Consider the following 8,194-nt stretch of genomic DNA (forward strand, 5'->3'; position numbering starts at 1 on the left):
CTACTTTCTAGAACATTTTCCTCAGACTTATGCAGTTATTAAACTGATTGGACTGTTTGAGTCTCTTGCCATCCATTTCTTGCACTCATGCATTCTTCTGTAGAAATGGATATCCTATTTCTCATCACAAGATTTTATTGACAATCAAAATACCTTTCTGAGAATGATTTGCTGACGCTAATCTTTTTATGATACATCTTGTATCGATGGCGTCTCTTGACGCGAATTTGTGTCATTGCTGTATTTCTTATGAGATGGTAACCAATCAGTCTTCTTCATAGTTAATTTTAGATAAACGTCCACTTTTGACAAAGATTTGTTAGGCTTAGGCATTTTATAAAGCGATATTAAAGTTCGAGTTTCTTGACATCGATTTTGGCTATCAGACATTTGTCAATAGAGGGGAACACATTATATCTCTTCACAACTACATAATGACAGTTGCACATGCAAATTTGACTACTTTTATGACGACACTAACACATTTCCGCAACTCGTTCAAGATAATTCTCTATTCACTTAAATTACATATCATCATGCATTTGTCAGAAGGAAAGAACCATTTTATTATTTTCTCCGCAACTTAATGTTAGATAAATATCCACATCTGAGAACGTTTGCATCAGTCTTATGCGTTTGTTAAATTGATTTGTCTGTTTATGCCTCTTGACGTATATTTCTTGCTGTCATGCATTTTTGAGTAGAAACTGACCTCTTATTTCTCTTCACAAGACCTTATTGACAAATACAATGCCTTTTTGAGCATGTTTTTCTGACGCTAAACTAATTTTGATACATCTTGTATCATTCGTTTCTCTTGACTCCAATTTGTGTCACTTATGCATTTGAAAGCAGATAGGAACTAATGTATTCTCTCACAGTTACTTAATGTTAGATAAAGATCAACTTTTGATTACGTTTTGAATAAACTGTGGCATTTATAACACGGATTGGACTAATGGAGCCTCTTGACATCGATTTCTGGCAATCATGCTTTTGTCAGTAGACAAGAACCCTTTATATCTCTTTACAACCTCATAATGAGAGTTACAAATGCACTTTGGACTACATTTTTACGACTCTCATTTGTGGAACTCATTCAATGATCCTTGTCTTATTACACAAATTACATGCTATCATGCATTTATCAGAAGAAAATAACCATTTTATTCTCTTCTCAGCAACGTTATCCACTTTTGAGAACTTATTCGTCAGAATTTTGATTTTATTAATCTGATTGGGCTGTTTGAATCTGTTGACGTTCATTTCTTGCAATCACTCTTTTGTCAGTAGAAAAGGACATCTTTTGTTCGCATTACAATGATTTATTGACAAATAAAATGTCTTTTTGAGAATGTTATTTCTGACACTATTATATTAAACCTACATCTGATGTGATTCGTTTCTCTTGACGTTAATTTGTCTCATTGATCCATTCGTACGAAGATAGGAGGTAATTATTTCTCTTGACAGTTACTTAATGTTAGATAAACATCTCATTTTGAGAACGTTTTCTTTTTACTTAGTTATTTACAAAACTGACTTGAGTGCTGGTACCTCTTGACGACGATTTCTGGCAATCATGCATTTGTAAGTAGACTGGAACCCAATATATATCTTTACATCTTTGTGATTAGAATTAAAAATGCATATTTGACTTCGTTAGATGACACGCATCTTTATGACGCATTCATTGATTCTTGTCTTTTTACGCAAATTACATTCAATCATACATTTTTCAGAAGAAAAGGTCCGTTTTGTTCTCTTCCCAGCAACATGATGTTATATAACTGTCTAGTTTCCAGAACATTTTCCTCAGACTTATGCAGTTATTAAACTGATTGGATTGTTTGAGTCCCTTGACACACATTTCTTGCACTCATGCATTTTTCAATAGAAATGGACGTCTTATTTCTCATTACAAGATTTTATTGACAATCAAAATACCTTTCTGAGAATGATTTGCTGACGCTAATCTTTTTATGATCCATCTTGTATCGATGGCGTCTCTTGACGCGAATTTGTATCATTGCTGCATTTGTTATGAGATGGAAACCAATCATTCAACTTCATAGCAACTTAATACTAGATAAACATCCACTTTTGAGAAAGATTTGTTTAGGCTTAGGCATTTTTTAAAGTGATATTAAAGTTCGAGTTTCTTGACATCGATTTTTGGCTATCAGACATTTGTCAATAGAGGGGAACACATTATATCTCTTCACAACTACATAATGACAGTTGCACATGCAAATTTGACTACTTTTATGACGACACTTACATATTTGCGCAACTCGTTCAAGATAATTCTCTATTCACTCAAATTACATATCATCATGCATTTGTCAGAAGGAAAGAACCATTTTATTATTTTCTCAGCAACTTAATGTTAGATAAATATCCACATCTGAGAACGTTTGCATCAGACTTATGCATTTGTTAAATTGATTTGTCTGTTTATGCCTCTTGACGTATATTTCTTGCTGTCATGCATTTTTGAGTAGAAACTGACCTCTTATTTCTCTTCAGAAGACCTTATTGACACATACAATGCCTTTTTGAGCATATTTTTCTGACGCTAAACTAATTTTGATACATCTTGTATCATTCGTTTCTCTTGAGTCCAATTTGTGTCACTTATGCATTTGAAAGCAGATAGGAACTAATGTATTCTCTTCACAGTTACTTAATGTTAGATAAAGATCAACTTTTGATTACGTTTTGATTAAACTGTGGCATTTATAACACTGATTGGACTAATGGAGCCTCTTGACATCGATTTCTGGCAATCATGCTTTTGTCAGTAGACAAGGACCCTTTATATCTCTTTACAACCTCATAATGAGAGTTACAAATGCACTTTGGACTACATTTTTACGACTCTCATTTATGGAACTCATTCAATGATCCTTGTCTTATTACACAAATTACATGCTATCATGCATTTATCAGAAGAAAATAACCATTTTATTCTCTTCTCAGCAACGTTATCCACTTTTGAGAACTTATTCGTCAGAATTTTGATTTTAATAATCTGATTGGGCTGTTTGAATCTCTTGACGTCCATTTCTTGCAATCACTCTTTTGTCAGTAGAAAAGGACATCTTTTGTTCGCATTACAATGATTTATTGACAAATAAAATGTCTTTTTGAGAATGTTTTTCTGACACTATTATACTAAACCTACATCTGATGTGATTCGTTTCTCTTGACGTTACTTTGTGTCATTTATCCATTCGTACGAAGATAGGAGCTAATTATTTCTCTTGAGAGTTACTTAATGTTAGATAAACATCTCATTTTGAGAACGTTTTCTTTCGACTTAGTTATTTATAAAACTGACTTGAGTGCTGGTACCTCTTGACGACGATTTCTGGCAATCATGCATTTGTAAGTAGACTGGAACCCAATATATATCTTTACATCTTTGTGATTAGAATTAAAAATGCATATTTGACTTCGTTAGATGACACGCATCTTTATGACGCCTTCATGGATTCTTGTCTTTTTACGCAAATTACATTCAATCATGCATTTTTCAGAAGAAAAGGTCCATTTTGTTCTCTTCCCAGCAACACAATGTTAGATAACTATCTACTTTCTAGAACATTTTCCTCAGACTTATGCAGTTATTAGACTGATTGGACTGTTTGAGTCCCTTGACATCCATTTCTTGCACTCATGCATTTTTCTGTAGAAATGGACGTTCTATTTCTCATCACAAGATTTTATTGACAATCAAAATACCTTTCTGAGAATGATTTGCTGACGCTAATCTTTTTATGATACATCTTGTATCGATGGCGTCTCTTGACGCGAATTTGTGTCATTCCTGCATTTGTTATGAGATGGAAACCAATCATTCCTCTTCATAGTTACTTAATATTAGACAAACATCCACTTTTGAGAAAGATTTGTTTAGGCTTATGCATTTTTTAAAGTGATATTAAAGTTCTAGTTCCTTGACATCGATTTTTAGCTATCAGACATTTTTCAATAGAGGGGAACACTTTATATCTCTTCACAACTACATAATGACAGTTGCACATGCAAATTAGACTACTTTTATGACGACACTTACACATTTGCGCAACTCGTTCAAGATAATTCTCTATTCACTCAAATTACATATCATCACTCATTTCTCAGAAGGAAAGAACCATTTTATTATTTTCTCCGCAACTTAATGTTAGATAAATATCCACATCTGAGAACGTTTGCATCAGTCTTATGCGTTTGTTAAATTCATTTGTCTGTTTATACCTATTGACGTATATTTCTTGCTGTCATGCATTTTTGAGTAGAAACTGACCTCTTATTTCTCTTCACAAGACCTTATTGACACATACAATGCCTTTTTGAGCATGTTTTTCTGACGCTAAACTAATTTTGATACATCTTGTATCATTCGTTTCTCTTGACTCCAATTTGTGTCACTTATGCATTTGAAAGCAGATAGGAACTAATGTATTCTCTTCACAGTTACTTAATGTTAGATAAAGATCAACTTTTGATTACGTTTTGAATAAACTGTGGCATTTATAACACTGATTGGACTAATGGAGCCTCTTGACATCGATTTCTGGCAATCATGCTTTTGTCAGTAGACAAGAACCCTTTATATCTCTTTACAACCTCATAATGAGAGTTACAAATGTTCTTTGGACTACATTTTTACGACTCTCATTTGTGGAACTCATTCAATGATCCTTGTCTTATTACACAAATTACATGCTATCATGCATTTATCAGAAGAAAATAACCATTTTATTCTCTTCTCAGCAACGTTATCCACTTTTGAGAACTTATTCGTCAGAATTTTGATTTTATTAATCTGATTGGGCTGTTTGAATCTCTTGACGTCCATTTCTTGCAATCACTCATTTGTCTGTAGAAAAGGACATCTTTTGTTCGCATTACAATGATTTATTGACAAATAAAATGTCTTTTTGAGAATGTTTTTCTGACACTATTATATTAAACCTACATCTGATGTGATTCGTTTCTCTTGACGTTAATTTGTGTCATTGATGCATTCGTACGAAGATAGGAGCTAATTATGTCTCTTGACAGTTACTTAATGTTAGATAAACATCTCATTTTGAGAACGTTTTCTTTCGACCTAGTTATTTATAAAACTGACTTGTTTGTTCGTACCTCTTGACGACGATTTCTGGCAATCATGCATTTGTAAGATGACTGGAACCCATTATATATCTTTACATCTTTGTGATTAGAATTAAATATGCATATTTGATTTCGTTAGATGACACGCATCTTTATGGCGCATTCATTGATTCTTGTCTTTTTACGCAAATTACATTCAATCATACATTTTTCAGAAGAAACGGTCCATTTTGTTCTCTTCCAAGCAACACAATGTTAGATAACTATCTACTTTCTAGAACATTTTCCTCAGACTTATGCAGTTATTAAACTGATTGGACTGTTTGAGTCTCTTGCCATCCATTTCTTGCACTCATGCATTCTTCTGTAGAAATGGATATCCTATTTCTCATCACAAGATTTTATTGACAATCAAAATACCTTTCTGAGAATGATTTGCTGACGCTAATCTTTTTATGATACATCTTGTATCGATGGCGTCTCTTGACGCGAATTTGTGTTATTGCTGTATTTCTTATGAGATGGTAACCAATCAGTCTTCTTCACAGTTAGTTAATTTTAGATAAACGTCCACTTTTGACAAAGATTTGTTAGGTTTAGGCATTTTTTAAAGTGATATTAAAGTTCGAGTTTCTTGACATCGATTTTTGGCTATCAGACATTTGTCAGTAGAGGGGAACACATTATATCTCTTCACAACTACATAATGACAGTTGCACATGCAAATTTGACTACTTTTATGACGACACTTACACATTTGCGCAACTCGTTCAAGATAATTCTCTATTCACTCAAATTACATATCATCATGCATTTGTCAGAAGGTAAGAACCATTTTATTATTTTCTCAGCAACTTAATGTTAGATAAATATCCACATCTGAGAACGTTTGCATCAGACTTATGCATTTGTTAAATTGATTTGTCTGTTTATGCCTCTTGACGTATATTTCTTTCTGTCATGCATTTTTGAGTAGAAACTGACCTCTTATTTCTCTTCACAAGACCTTATTGTCAAATACAATGCCTTTTTGAGCATGTTTTTCTGACGCTAAACTAATTTTGATACATCTTGTATCATTCGTTTCTCTTGACTCCAATTTGTGTCACTTATGCATTTGAAAGCAGATAGGAACTAATGTATTCTCTTCACAGTTACTTAATGTTAGATAAAGATCAACTTTTGATTACGTTTTGATTAAACTGTGGCATTTATAACACTGATTGGACTAATGGAGCCTCTTGACATCGATTTCTGGCAATCATGCTTTTGTCAGTAGACAAGAACCCTTTATATCTCTTTGCAACCTCATAATGAGAGTTACAAATGCACTTTGGACTACATTTTTACGACTCTCATTTATGGAACTCATTCAATGATCCTTGTCTTATTACACAAATTACATGCTATCATGCATTTATCAGAAGAAAATAACCATTTTATTCTCTTCTCAGCAACGTTATCCACTTTTGAGAACTTATTCGTCAGAATTTTGATTTTAATAATCTGATTGGGCTGTTTGAATCTCTTGCCGTCCATTTCTTGCAATCACTCTTTTGTCAGTAGAAAAGGACATCTTTTGTTCGCATTACAATGATTTATTGACAAATAAAATGTCTTTTTGAGAATGTTTTTCTGACACTATTATATTAAACCTACATCTGATGTGATTCGTTTCTCTTGACGTTAATTTGTGTCATTTATCCATTCGTACGAAGATAGGAGCTAATTATTTCTCTTGACAGTTACTTAATGTTAGATAAACATCTCATTTTGAGAACGTTTTCTTTCGACTTAGTTATTTATAAAACTGACTTGAGTGCTGGTACCTCTTGACGACGATTTCTGGCAATCATGAATTTGTAAGTAGACTGGAACCCAATATATATCTTTACATCTTTGCAATTAGAATTAAAAATGCATATTTGAATCGTTAGATGACACGCATCTTTGGGACGCAATCAATGATTCTTGTCTTTTTACTCAAATTACATTCATTCATACTTTTTTCAGAAGAAAAGGTCCATTTTGTTCTATTCCCAGCAACTTAATGTTAGATAACTATATACTTTCGAGAACACTTTCCTCAGTCTTATGCAGTTACTAAACTGATTGGACTGTTTGAGTCTCTTGAAATCCATTTCTTGCACTCATGCATTCTTCTGTAGAAATGGACATCCTATTTCTCATCACAAGATTTTATTGACAATCAAAATACCTTTCTGAGAATAATTTGCTGACGCTAATCTTTTTATGATACATCTTGTATCGATGGCGTCTCTTGACGCGAATTTCTGTCATTCCTGCATTTATTATGAGATGGAAACCAATGATTCCTCTTCATAGTTACTTAATATTAGACAAACATCCACTTTTGAGAAAGATTTGTTTAGGCTTAGGCATTTTTTAAAGTGATATTAAAGTTCTAGTTTCTTGACATCGATTTTTAGCTATCAGACATTTGTCAATAGAGGGGAACACATTATATCCCTTCACAACTACATAATGACAGTTGCACATGCAAATTAGACTAATTTTATGACGACACTTACACATTTGCGCAACTCGTTCAAGATAATTCTCTATTCACTCAAATTACATATCATCATGCATTTGTCAGAAGGAAAGAACCATTTTATTATTTTCTCCGCAACTTAATGTTAGATAAATATCCACATCTGAGAACGTTTGCATCAGTCTTATGCGTTTGTTAAATTGATTTGTCTGTTTATGCCTCTTGACGTATATTTCTTGCTGTCATGCATTTTTGAGTAGAAACTGACCTCTTATTTCTCCTCACAAGACCTTATTGACAAATACAATGCCTTTTTGAGCATGTTTTTCTGACGCTAAACTAATTTTGATACACCTTGTATCATTCGTTTCTCTTGACTCCAATTTGTGTCACTTATGCATTTGAAAGCAGATAGGAACTAATGTATTCTCTTCACAGTTACTTAATGTTAGATAAAGATCAACTTTTGATTACGTTTTGAATAAACTGTGGCATTTATAACACGGATTGGACTAATGGAGCCTCTTGACATCGATTTCTGGCAATCATGCT

This window comes from Sinohyriopsis cumingii, unplaced genomic scaffold (genome assembly GCF_028554795.1).
Source record: "Sinohyriopsis cumingii isolate HCF-2022 unplaced genomic scaffold, ASM2855479v2 utg000354l, whole genome shotgun sequence".
Lineage (NCBI taxonomy): Eukaryota > Metazoa > Mollusca > Bivalvia > Unionida > Unionidae > Sinohyriopsis > Sinohyriopsis cumingii.